The sequence below is a fragment of the Opisthocomus hoazin genome, chromosome Z, assembly GCF_030867145.1.
Source record: "Opisthocomus hoazin isolate bOpiHoa1 chromosome Z, bOpiHoa1.hap1, whole genome shotgun sequence".
NCBI classification, from domain to species: Eukaryota; Metazoa; Chordata; class Aves; order Opisthocomiformes; family Opisthocomidae; genus Opisthocomus; species Opisthocomus hoazin.
In genome coordinates, this window is record NC_134454.1 from 90,077,196 (window position 1) to 90,090,400 (window position 13,205).

The following is a 13,205-nucleotide window of genomic DNA, read 5'->3' on the forward strand; positions in this document are numbered from 1 at the left end:
GCCTCCCTGGGCAGCCTGGGCCAGGGCTCCATCACCCTCAGAGGGAAGAAGTTCTTCCTCATCTTCAGCTGGAGCTTCCTCTGCTTCAGTTTGTGCCCTTTGCCCCTTGTCCTGTCGCTGGGCACCACTGGAAAGAGTCTGGCCCCGTCCTCCTGACCCCCACCCTGCAGATATTTGTAAGAATTCTTAAGGTCCCCTCTCAGCCTTCTCTTCTTCAGGCTGAACAAGCCCAGCTCCCTCAGTCTCTCCTCATAGGAGAGATGCTCCAGTCCCCTCCTCATCCTCGTAGCCCTCCGCTGGACTCTCTCCAGTAGCTCCTCATCTTTCTTGAACTGGGGAGCCCAGCACTGGACACAGGACTCCAGATGGGGCCTCACCAGGGCAGTGTAGAGGGGGAGGAGAACCTCCCTCGCCCTGCTGCCCACACTCCTCCTGATTTCGAAGGGCTGCTCCCAGGCCGAGCCAGGCTGCGAGCGCAGGCAGGGTGGGAGGGCTGCGCAGGGGACCGGCCGGCTGCGACCCAAGGCAGCCCGCCGCACGGAAGGGCTCGAGCCCTGCTCCTCGCCCTGCGCCCAGAGTGACCCCGGCACCAGCCGCAGACTGCAGCAAACCACCAGTCAGTTACGGGGGAAAAAAAACAAAGCCATGAAAGGGGAACGGTGAAAACCACGCAAAACAGGAAAGGGGAAGCGAGACAGACGCACCGCCACGCACCACAAAGTCGTTGGTCGCTGGCCCCCAGCCTACAGACGCAGAGTGCTAACGCAGGACAGCGTGGGCTTCTGCTCCCGAGGGGGGGATTCGGGGGGGCTGTTCAGCTAAGCCAGCTCGGCCCCTGACCCTTCCTCCACCCCGTGTCTCCAGGAACGGCCACGCAACCCCCCGGGAGCCCTTCGGATCACTGGGGAGGCACCCAACGGCCACGGGCAGCGCAGGCGGGACACGGACCCGCGCCTCGACGCACCCGGAACACGCCACAGAAGTATTTTAATGCTGAATTAAAACAAGCTGGAGAAGTGTCTTCAGCTGGGCGAAGGCAGAGAGTTAGAAAAGAGGCAGGGATCGCTCCGTGACAACTCCACAGCCATTTGGTGCTGCTCGCGTGTTTGAGGTATCGAGGGTTTTCTTTTTTTAGGCAGGCTGATCGCAGAACTTAGTCATGGTTTTTAATGATTCCATACATAAATAGCCGGTAGGATTCATATCCTCATACATTCCCCGCAATCTCTGCTTGTCAAAAGTAATCGCTCCTCTTCCAAGCCAAGCAGCGGAGGAATTAATCACGCAACAGCAGCGGCACGGCTGGAGCGTCCTCTCCCAAAGAAAAGCCACCACCAGGGCCAGCGACAGAGTTTTCTGTGGAAATCAGGTGGCGAGAGTTTACTGGAATGCGAAAGCTCTTAAAAATACACGGATCACAGGCTCGTGTTTATCTGGACCTTCAGGCAGAGAAATTCCACAGCCAGCGCAGCAAGAACGACCTGCTGCCGACTTGCTCGTTAAAACACTGGCTTCTCAGTGTATCCGTACGCTCAGCTATTTATTTCTGTATTTGAGTGACCTAAAACATAAATATTAGCCCGGACAAAATGCGAACAAAAGAGACTCACTGGATTTTGAAACCCAGAGAGATCCGGACAACTTGCAGATTGCTTAAATTGCAACTAGAAACACCATAAAGGTTTGAAAATAAGAGAAATTATACGACTTCTAGAAACGAACTCACGGCTGTCTTAGAAAGCACAGATCCAGACTAAATTTCGTGTGCAATGTGTGTTTTGAAAATAGTGATTATTTTAACAATTAGCGTTCCGCATCTACCTGTGCTTGTCACGGCTCTCGTTTCTCCATCTTGAGCTGCTCGGTGTGTGAAGTTCCTGCCTGCAGCCGCACGGTAATTAAGGGTGATTAAAGATGCTATTCATTCCCCCGCAAAGCAGCAGGTAACCGCGTGGCGGGAGGGGGTGGCGGGAGAAGGGAGTAACTTCTGGGCAGTGAAAAGGCGATTGGCAATGGTCTGTTGGCAATGAGCGATGCGACAGCAGCGGCCGCGCCGGCCTGCGGCGACTGTGGGAGATCACCGTGTTCAGAAACACGATGGGCACCTGAAGAAACCAGCATTTAAAATAACCTCTTTATTTCTGTGGGATCTCAGGGTGATGCCGAGACCCCAGGATGGGCTGAGACAAGGTCTCTTCGGAAGCACCGAGAAAAGCAGCCCAGGGTAACAAACCAACCGAGTGCGCCCGAGAGGAGTCCGAAGGGGCCAGCGGCTACGGCAGGAGATGCCTCCTGGGAAAGGGTGACTCCACTGCTGAAACGGTGGGAGGCACAGCGGCGAGGAACCGAAGACGGCTCTCAGAAGACAGCTGCTCCCAGAAGACAACAAGGCTATTTTGTCCGAGAGGTGTCAGAAATTCGGTCAACACCAGGATGCTGAAGCTTCCCCCAGACATCCACTTCTTCTAGCTACCTTATGTCTACCACAATCCTTTGTAACATCTAAACGTGTGAGTACGTGCTGTGTAAGCATGCACGTGAGCTCCTCCTCCTCCTCCTCCTCTCTCCATGTTGGCCAGCGAAAGCTGGAGCTATCCTGAGCCCTCTGGAAGTCAGTGACCCAAGCCACTTGCCAACCGAGGCAACAGGCATGGCCTGCAACATGGAAATTCCACTTACAGAATCACAGAATCACAGAATAGTAGGGGTTGGAAGGGACCTCTGTGGGTCATCTAGTCCAACCCTCCTGCCCAAGCAGGGTCACCCACAGCAAGCTGCACAGGACCTTGTCCAGGCAGGTCTGGAATATCTCCAGAGAAGGAGACTCCACAGCCTCCCTGGGCAGCCTGGGCCAGGGCTCCGTCACCCTCAGAGGGAAGAAGTTCTTCCTCATCTTCAGACGGAACTTCCTGTGCCTCAGTTTGTGCCCATTGCCCCTTGTCCTGTCACTGGGCACCACTGAAAAGAGCTTGGCCCCATCCTCCTGACACCCACCCTGCAGATACTTGTAAGCATTCATAAGGTCCCCTCGCAGCCTTCTCTTCTTCAGGCTGAACAAGCCCAGCTCCCTCAACCTCTCCTCGTAGGGGAGATGTTCCAGTCCCCTCATCATCACTTACACACAAGAGAACACTTAACTACCTGAGAGTGCTCAAACACTGGCAGAATTTGTGGAGTCTCCCTCCTTGGAGATACCCAAGGCCCACGTGGACATGGTCCTGGACAGCCTGCTTTAGCTGCTCCTGCCTGGACGAGGTGATGTCCATAGGGGTCAACCTCAATGAACCTAGGGGTACAGCTCTACAGCTGAAGTGTCTGTAGTGAGGCCGTATCCTCGTCCTCACGATCACCCCACTGACAGAATTTGACAGCCCAAAAAGGGTTATTTTGCTTCAGAACTTGCTTGAACTGTCACTACCTTACAGCTGAGCTGGATCATCTAACGGGCCCTGAAGGTTCGTTACGCTCGGGATTCAGGAAGAACCCGGCTTGTTGATGGAGCCATGGAAAGGAACAGGTAGTTGACCACCGAGACACGAATGCACGACCACACAGGAGACGATCACCTTTGGAGAAAGCAACGAATGGTTGATAAATGCCACTGCTCGCAATGAAAATCCTTTCAGCTATTACTCCACTGGACCAATTTTTTGCTTTTGAGGGTTTATGCGTTTCTATCAGCAAAATCCGCCAACCCATACTTTATATGCCAAGGGGAGCGTCCCCAGCTATCACCCTTGACTCAATAGTCAATTCTGAGCCCTGAAAATTGCCGGAATTAGTCAAAGCTCAGCCTGCCTTTTTGCTGGAGGTCTTCCATCAAACGCTGACCAGCCCTGAACCAGTACCGCGCGGCACAGCGAGCCCGCGACCCGCCACGGCACAAGCGCAGGCGAGCGGCGCTCCCCTCTATCGCATTCACGACGGCGCAGAAAGTCAGAGTGCAGCGGCTGCGAAGGCAAACCCAGCTCCCATTAGCACTCAACCACAACATAAACCCATTATTGCACATTACAAATCGCGGCGTTCTTCTGTTGCCAGGTTATAAGCTCCAGAAAGGTGCCCTTGGAATGCTCACTTCCAACAAAATAGCCCTCAGCTTAACATTTGATCCAAAGGGCTAAGAGAAAAGCACTCCTTTTACCACCAAATTGCAGTGTTGGGTTTTAGCATTTCTTCAATTATGATATGGACAATGAAACCGTGTCTTTCTGGATGCATGAGGAATTCTGCTAAATGAGCCATTCAGACATCTGAACTTAAGTCTGGTCCTTTCATACATTTGATTAACATGGAAATTTTATCTCTTATGTCATTATTTTAGTGCTGTAACATCAAAAACATTAGTTCACAACGTGCCCACGATCACAGGAGGATAGTTTATAGGCGTTAGAACTAATTTCTGGAGCAGGAGCAATGATTCCACCTCCCAAAGCGAGATGCTCGAGCAGAAACGGCGAATCTTCTCCCACCATAACTCACCCCAGAAGTCGCCAGGTGAAATTCTCCTCCCCGGTCCCACCGAGCTCCACGTCACTTCTGCCACCGACCTTACGGGAGCCAGAATTTCACCCGTTCGCATCGATCATGTGTCCCCGGGGCAGGAACGCCTGCTGGGGAAGTCGGGGCATGCCCGCTTCAGAGCTGCCCTGCTCCATCTCCTCGCCCGCAGGCAAGGCTATCCCTACGCCAGAGCCGGCACGGCTGTCAGCGCCGAGGAGCGATTTCAGACTCTGCAGGCAAGGAGCTCTTTCTCTTTGCCTTTACTTTAGCCAAGGCTAAACACAGCGTGAGTCTCTTTTGTACTGAGTTTCCTCCTGTCCAGTGCTGGGTTCCCCAGTTCAAGAAAGATGAGGAGCTACTGGAGAGTGTCCAGCGGAGGGCTACGAGGATGAGGAGGGGACTGGAGCATCTCTCCTATGAGGAGAGGCTGACGGAGCTGGGCTTGTTCAGCCTGGAGAAGGCTGCGAGGGGACCTTAGAAATGCCGATAAATATCTGCAGGGTGGGGGTCAGGAGGATGGGGCCAGACTCTTTCCAGTGGTGCCCAGTGACAGGACAAGGGGCAACGGGCACAAACTGAAGCAGAGGAAGTTCCAGCTGAACCCGAGGAAGAACTTCTTCCCTCTGAGGGTGACGGAGCCCTGGCCCAGGCTGCCGAGGGAGGTTGTGGAGTCTCCTTCTCTGGAGATATTCCAGCCCCGCCTGGACGCGGTGCTGTGCAGCCTGCTCTGGGTGACCCTGCTTGGGCAGGGGGTTGGACTGGGTGACCCACAGAGGTCCCTGCCAACCCCGACCATCCTGTGATCGCATCTCTTTTATCACTTTAATACAGCTTTCCTGTGGCTTTTATAGAGAGAGAGAATGAAGGAGACATTATCACAGGTAAAGGAATCTCGCCATCAAAATGTGAGGAAACCTCGTTATTTGACTAAGCAAAAAAACACCAAGTAATTTGTAACAGAAGAATAAAACGAACGCGCCGCGTCTCCAGAGGTCTGCAATCTGATCTTCAGAAAAGGTAGCTTGCCAATTTAATTGAGGTAGGAGTTATTTAATTTTTTTTTATATACAGGTATAGCTTTCAATAAAACTACATATGCCTATAATGCTGCGGCGGCAGATGTGGCTCGATTATTAGCGGGGGGCTCCAGGGAATACGCACAACGGATCCTGCGATCCGCAAGCAGCTGTCTGCCAGGGAGGGGTGGAACGCTGCACCACACACACATGTTCCTTAAGTGCAGTAATGTTTTGTTATTTTACTGCAGGTGTATGACAGAGATGAAATTTAATAACTTATTGTATACAAGGCCAATAAAACGGAAAGATTCCTTGCCCTGACATTCATGAACAACGTACGACTTAGAAGCAGTTTGGAGTGCAGACACCCCCCCCCCCCCCATCTCACACCTTCCCTGTCTGCAGGCACGACACCCTCTTTTTTATCGATTACTATGAAAAGGTGGGCGGGTCATAAAAAAGGAAAAAAGCAAGCAAACTCCTGAAACGCTCCGTGAGATATCGCAGAGCGCGTCGTTGGCCAAACTCAAGCCAACCACGAGCACCGAAGCGCCCGGGGCAGCACGCGGGCGGTCACTGGTGCGGCCTCTGAGACGCGGGACGCTGCCGAGCGATGCTGCCGGAGTTATTTTTTTGTAATAATTCTTCTTCAGCGGCTTAAATCCGCAGCCTGATTTCAGAATATCCATTAGGCTCAATCTCCTGCTGAACGAAGCACTGGAGAAGGCCCTTTCAGAAGTACCCATCAGATAAAAAGATAATCCCTCCCGCTTTTTCCTTCCCCTTCCGTCTTTGCTGGACTCCACGTAATTAGAGATGTTGCAACAATTCAATAATTCACAGCAGAAAAAGGAAGTCCCAGCGCTTCTGGCAGAAAAAAAGAAACGGGGCAGGAGCTATTTCTGTCCGTGCCCTCCTCGGCACGAGAAAGGCGGCGTTACGCAAGGACTCACGGCCTTGCCGGACCCACGGACAGGTGGGATCGGGCAGCTGGGCTGCGCTCATCCACCAGCACTTGCGGCAGAGGCCGCCCGGGTCTTCCCCAGCATTTCCACAGAACTTGCTGGAAAACTGTAAAATGAGATTTCTGTCACAGGTATGTCACTCCCTCCCTCCCCTGCGCTCACCGAGCCAGGAATTCGCGGCTTTCAGGAATTCAGGAATTCAAACCCACCTTGCCTTGCTGCACGGGAAACGCTCACACTGCCGCTGTAGGCGGCAGACAGACGGACGGACGGGACAGGAGGGACGCGGGGAGCGTGTCGGCCGCCCGGCCACGGGCTCAAGGACAAAAAGCCCACGGGTTCTCCCCACGGAGCGAGCTACGGCACAGTAAGATAAACCGCCACACGCATCCCACGAGGAAACCAACGGAGAGGGGAGCACAAAGCCCACCGTGCGCCAAAGGCTCCTCTCGCCCATCACAGAGGGACAGGGGACCGAGAAGAGGCGGGCAGTAACGAGAGGATCCACGGCCACGCAGGACGAGGGACGTCTGGGAAGAGCGAGCAGCGTCTGCGAAGAGACTGCGACGCCCAACAGGTATCTGGAGTCGGATCCGCTGGGAGAGGATCCAGGACACCCCTAGCAGCTCCGGGGAGGGCGAGCTCCGGCTTGGTCTGCGTGAACGTCTTCACACGAGTTTCTAGAAACCTCAGGCAGAAGCGGCCGGCTCCCTCGCCCCGGCCGGGCGGCGGTTTGGCAGCGAGGAGGGAGCGCGGGCAAGCACGGACCAGGAGAGGAGCAGGAGAGAAGGGAGGACCGAGGAGCAGAGGCAAGCTCAGCGACCAAGGCGGCGTCACGGCGCATCCCTCCGACGTCTCGGCATCTCAGAGCTCACTCCCCGGATTCCCCGAACGAATGGCTGCCGACGCGGTCCCTCAGGAGACCCCGGCAAGCGGCGGAGCTGCTGCAGGTTTGGGCGGGCTGCCCTCGGTAACTGCGTGAAGGAGCCATTTTGTTGTAGCCTCTAACGCTGCTTGTTCGAGTCGAAGCCTCATTAAAACCAAAGTTTTAAAACCAAAGCCTGCATCGTCCCAGCCGCTGGCCTTTTGCTACACCGTGGTATCCCAAATCAGGCTGAGGGCTAGCAGATACGATCTCAATCTGGAAAAAGTTTGTTATACTTTGGTAGCAGTTGTGTTTTATTAAAAAAGGAAAAAAAAAAAAGCTGGCTGAGCTGCTACAACTCCACTAGCTTTTACCTGAACGCTTCGTTCCGGAGTCACCTTTTAAGAGGGGGATGGTCCCAGCTGGCCTCCGAGAGTATTTCTTGAACATCAAGTCAATCGATACATCCAAAACCAACATTCAGCCTCACTTTCTAAAAGACTTAGTAGTAAAAACAAGTCACCTTAGGACCTGGGGATTTTGCCTTAAGTTAAAACACCTTCAAAGCTAAGTATCCGCTACTACGCATTTGCCAAAAAGGCATAATCCAAATTTTCAAAGGCCTGTCTAATTTATTCCCACATACAAGCCCGTGCGTTGCCTTGGAAATCGGCGGCGTACGTTTTCTGGCCATCCGGCTCATTTTACAGTTCTCTTTCTTCATTGCTTTTTTGAATTAACTATCGCTCGGAAAAGCTCTGGCTTACTCACAGTCGGTCTCACCGACTATTAACCGACTAGTGGAGCCACGCTACTGTAAGAGCACACGTTCCCACGAGCCTAGCAATAGTATTTTGCGTATCCAGATCCTCCTGCCCTAAGGAATATCAGAGCTCTACAAACACTGCCGAATTAACGCGGCCCCTCGGAAAGCGAAGCCGGGCGATTTACCCCGCGGAGCCCCCAGCTCGCCCCTCCTCGGGCGACACCAGAATCCCGTTAGAGAAATCCAGGTACGCCTTTTTTTACTACTACTGCCTTGCTAATGCCCCCGCCAAACCAGCAGTATATTAAAAAAAAAAAATTGAGCTTTGGGGAACTGGTAAGCAGCACAGAATTAAGACAACACGCGAAATCCTGACTTCAGTGAATGAAATGAGATTTTTGCCATTAACTTCAATGAAGGCAGTGTTTCAAAAGGGTCTCGACAACAACTTCGGGATGTGTTTCTTCGATGACTTCTCTCTAATGGAATTAAATAGCTCCCAGGACGAGCCTTCTCCTGTTCCCACTGTAATCAGTGTTGTATTTGCCGTGGTTTTCAGCGAGAGCCCAATTGGGCCCTAGGCTCGGAAATCAAACTCATCTCGAAGCAAATGGGTTGCCGTGCATCCGACCTCTTCTCTCATTGGCGGGAACGGAACCTCCGATCGGTTGCTGCTATTTGTGTGAAGGGAGCTTGTTGGGTTTTTTCCTAGCAGAAGATTAATAGGTAGCGAGTTCAATATCGTTAGGTATTTAGTTTTCCTTAATTGTTCCAGGAACTCATCTACAGAGAGCAATGCATCACGTCTGGAGGTAGCAATTTACCTTTCAGAAATCAACAAAATCCGCACGCTCCTCCCGGGTTTGGGAAAAGGAGCTCAGGCAGCCACTGCCCGCATCACCCACGGCTTCAGGGGATCCTCAGCCTCACCAGGATTTCCTCTGGAATTCACCAAGTTTGCTTCAATATCTTCTGTCTAGATAAGCTAATCTTTCTCAATACGTGTGAGAGCACATCCTAGAAATCTTGCAGTAGGCTCGTAGCTTTTATTTTTCTTTTAAGCCTGCAGGTTCATACTTGTTAATAATTTGGTGGATCTCGATAGTTCTGCAGCCTGGAAAACAGACAACAGATGGTCCAGGCTCGGCATTAAGCATTATTCCTTCTGTACCTTTCAGGAATTTGAGAGATTCTGATCTTAGAAATATTGTTTTCTCCTTCCTGTCTGGGCGCCGGTCATCTGCTTCATCCACTTGTCTGTTACGCTTCAAGAAAGTAGATGCATACGGTAGAAAGCCAGACCTTAGGCCATGGAGCGGAATTTTTACGATTTGCACTTTTATTGTAATCTCTTCCTAATATTCCTCAGACGTTCATGAATGAAACCACGGCAAAGGAGAGCGCGTAGCCAGGGTTTTCTCCATCAGTTCTTCACTGACCCTACGCAGCCGCAGGGCACTGCCACGCAGGTACGATCCAGGCTCCCTCCGGAGAGCTGACCACGTCGGTACCAACTGAGTTCTGAGGAAACTCCAGAACTGGTCCAGCAAAGTGTACAAAACAACTATTCAGAGAAAAAAAATGCATCAACTCTCCCACTGCGAGCCCGGCCGTTGGCTCGTTCACTGGGGTAACTGCTGGATTTTCCCCGCTAACCCGACAGACCGCGCGCCCCGGCACAGCGGGCAGGCAGCGGCGCTGGGCTGCTCGGCGTCTCCCCGCTTCGCGCTGCCCGGCGGGGCTCACCCTCTCTTCTGGGAGCTCGTCGGCACTTCCAGGGTTGTCCTCTCCTGCGGTCTGGACCTGAAGAGCAGGCTGGTGAGAAGTGGCATGTGGACTTCAACCGCAGGTCAGTGCTGCGTGGAAAGATGACGTGGAGACCGCGCTGCCTGTTTCTGCCAGCAACCGCCCTCTGTGGAGAGGGACCTGGGTGTGCTGGGGGACAACAGGGTGACCATGAGCCAGCAGTGTGCCCTGGCTGCCAAGAAGGCCAATGGCATCCTGGGGTGCATCAAGAGGAGTGTGGCCAGCAGGTCGAGGGAGGTTCTCCTTCCCCTCTACACTGCCCTGGTGAGGTCTCATCTGGAGTCCTGTGTGCAGTTCTGGGCTCCTCAGTTCAAGAAAGATGAGGAGCTGCTGGAGAGAGTCCAGCGGAGGGCTACGAGGATGAGAAGGGGACTGGAGCATCTCTCCTACAAGTAGAGGCTGAGGGAGCTGGGCTTGGTCAGCCTGGAGAAGAGAAGGCTGAGAGGGGACCTTAGAAATGCCTACAAATATCTGCAGGGTGGGGGTCAGGAGGATGGGGCCAGACTCTTTCCAGTGGTGCCCAGCGACAGGACAAGGGGCAACGGGCACAAACTGAAGCAGAGGAAGCTCCAGCTGAAGATGAGGAAGAACTTCTTCCCTCTGAGGGTGACGGAGCCCTGGCCCAGGCTGCCCAGGGAGGCTGTGGAGTCTCCTTCTCTGGAGATATTCCAGCCCCGCCTGGACGCGGTGCTGTGCAGCCTGCTGTGGGTGACCCTGCTTGGGCAGGGGGTTGGGCTGGGTGACCCACAGAGGGCCCTGCCAACCCCTGCCATGCTGGGATTCTGTTACGGCAACCACCCGACGGTTCCCAGCGAGGGGTCTAGCTGTGGCACGGCACGAGCCGGGCTGGGGGTCCCACAGCTCCCACCAGCCCTTCCCGCGGGATCGATCCGAGCTGCCCCAAGCCCTCCACGCTCCCAGCACCACGGGGGCTGTGGTGACCCCACACCAAGGCATTTCCGCATCGCTGGACACTGCGGGTGTCTGGAACCAGGTCACTCTCCACGGCCACCGAGAGCCGACGCAAAATGCCGCTGCGCTCTGGCTGGGACTGAATGCTGAGGATGCTTAAGAAAAAATTATCTGTTTAGGGCAAAATATCTTCTCAACCCTACAGCTGCACCTCTGCCCTTCGTTTCTGAGATTAACGTTTTACTCCCAAATTAACAAAAACACAGATCTGTGCCCTGCAGATATCCACAGACACGGGTGTGCACGCGGAGGCCGCTGCGGGAGTCGCATTCAGACGCCAGGCACAAAGCACACACAGACCAGGTCACGCCTTTAGGTGTAACGCCATTTCCTACTCGGAAATAATTTCTATTTACTTAATTACTACAACTGCTACAATTTCTAACTTACTCAGAAATACCATGAGCTCATCAGACACAGTAAGACCGAAAGAAAAGGTACAAACCGAGTGCACCAAAGAAAAGCCAAGCTTTTGGGCGAAACGTGAGACCGCAGCAGCCCCCAGCGAGCCGCAGAGTGGGATCTCCAGGAGGCTGGAGCTGCAGCGGGGACGGGTCTCACCTGGGACGGGTGCTCCTGCGCCCTGGGGACCACGTCCCAACGCCGCGCAAGCATCCTGCCACCTCCTCACAACAGAAAGCCAAAGCGTACGAGGATTTTAAAGCCAAGAGGACTAGCTGGAAATGGCTCCTAAGCACAACGAAGAGCCGCTGCAGCTGTTTTGCATCGGGTGCAGGCAGTTCTAGGTGTGATCTTCTGCACCCATTGGCGCTGGTTACTGCACGGGAACCCGGTCAGCCATTTATTGCCCCACTGAAGAGCTCCATACATCACAGAATCACAGAATCACAGAATAGTAGGGGTTGGAAGGGACCTCTGTGGGTCATCTAGTCCAACCCTCCTGCCGAAGCAGGGTCACCCAGAGCAGGCTGCACAGGACCTTGTCCAGGTGGGTCTGGAATATCTCCAGAGAAGGAGACTCCACAACCTCCCTGGGCAGCCTGGGCCAGTGCTCCGTCACCCTCAGAGGGAAGAAGTTCTTCCTCACGTTCAGACGGAACTTCCTGTGCCTCAGTTTGTGCCCATTGCCCCTTGTCCTGTCCCTGGGTACCACTGAAAAGAACATGGCCCCATCCTCCTGACACCCACCCTGCAGATATTTGTAGGATTTCTAAGGTCCCCTCGCAGCCTTCTCTTCTTCAGGCTGAACAAGCCCAGTTCCCTCAACCTCTCCTCGTAGGGGAGATGTTCCAGTCCCCTCACCATCCTCGTAGCCCTCCTCTGGACTCTCTCCAAAAGAGACAAAGTCTACTTTCAAGGCTCGGTCTGCAAACCTTCACCAGCGACCAGCTCCGTGCCCTTTCAGTTTGTTCCGCCCCGAATCACCCACGGGCAACACCGTGCTTCCCCCGCAGCGGGGAGCTGCCGCCAACTCCGAACCCGGGAGGGCACCAGGGCCTGTCTGTCTGTCCGTCCATCCACGGAGCCCAACGGGAGTCCGTCCCTCCGTCTGCGGGAGCCCGGCCGCGACAGCAGCCCCAGCTCCCTGACACTACTGAGGGCACACGCGTGCGCACCGCCAGCAGAAACGTCTGTCGAAGTGCTCAAATGGTTCCATTTTTGTACGCTGAATTTGTGGGGTTTTCTTTAAAAAAGCAACAACGTGAGAGCAGACCGTTTCCCCACGTTATTAAAGAACATGGACACAAGCGAGGAAAGAAGGGGTCAAGTATTTCCCTTTCCTAGAGGGAAATAATGTGCATTTTGGCTGTTTTTTTGTTGTGGGTTTTTTTTTTCTCCTGGCAGATCTGCACAGTATAAAGCTTTGAATATTAAGAAGGCTATTAAATTCTTTCAATAGTTTTCCAAAGTATGAAGCTACTGCACTTAGCAAAAGGAAAGGAAGCCTAGCACTCTTCAAGAACAAAACGAATTTAAACAGACGATGAATATTGCTACTGAAATTAAAGAGAAAGTGTCTTTTAAAAAAAAATCAATTGTCTTGAAACAAAGCACAGACTTTTGGCCATTGATAGTATTTTTAGACTCAGACTTTCTCTGGAGACTTAAAAGTATGCAAATGCAGAGTGCAGAGAGGCGCACACACACATGCTACACCTTTGTGTTACACTGGCATTTTATTATTTAATTAAACTACTCTTCTTTTCCTAGCTCACGCACGCTTCCCTTGAGACGGCTTTGCCGTTAGCCTGCTGGCCTTGACTTCCAGCCAAAAACAATTCCGAAACAAAAAGGGACAACAAATCATATTTCCACAGACATTTTTATCCCTCAATACAACCTTGTTT

General features: G+C 53.2%; 1 protein-coding gene across 12 annotated transcripts in view; it reads right to left on the reverse strand.

The window, feature by feature from the left end:
• Positions 1-13,205, reverse strand: part of LOC142358965 (transcription factor 4) — a 245,759-nt gene that overhangs the window by 108,007 nt on the left and 124,547 nt on the right. The gene's annotated exons all lie outside the window — the stretch shown is intronic.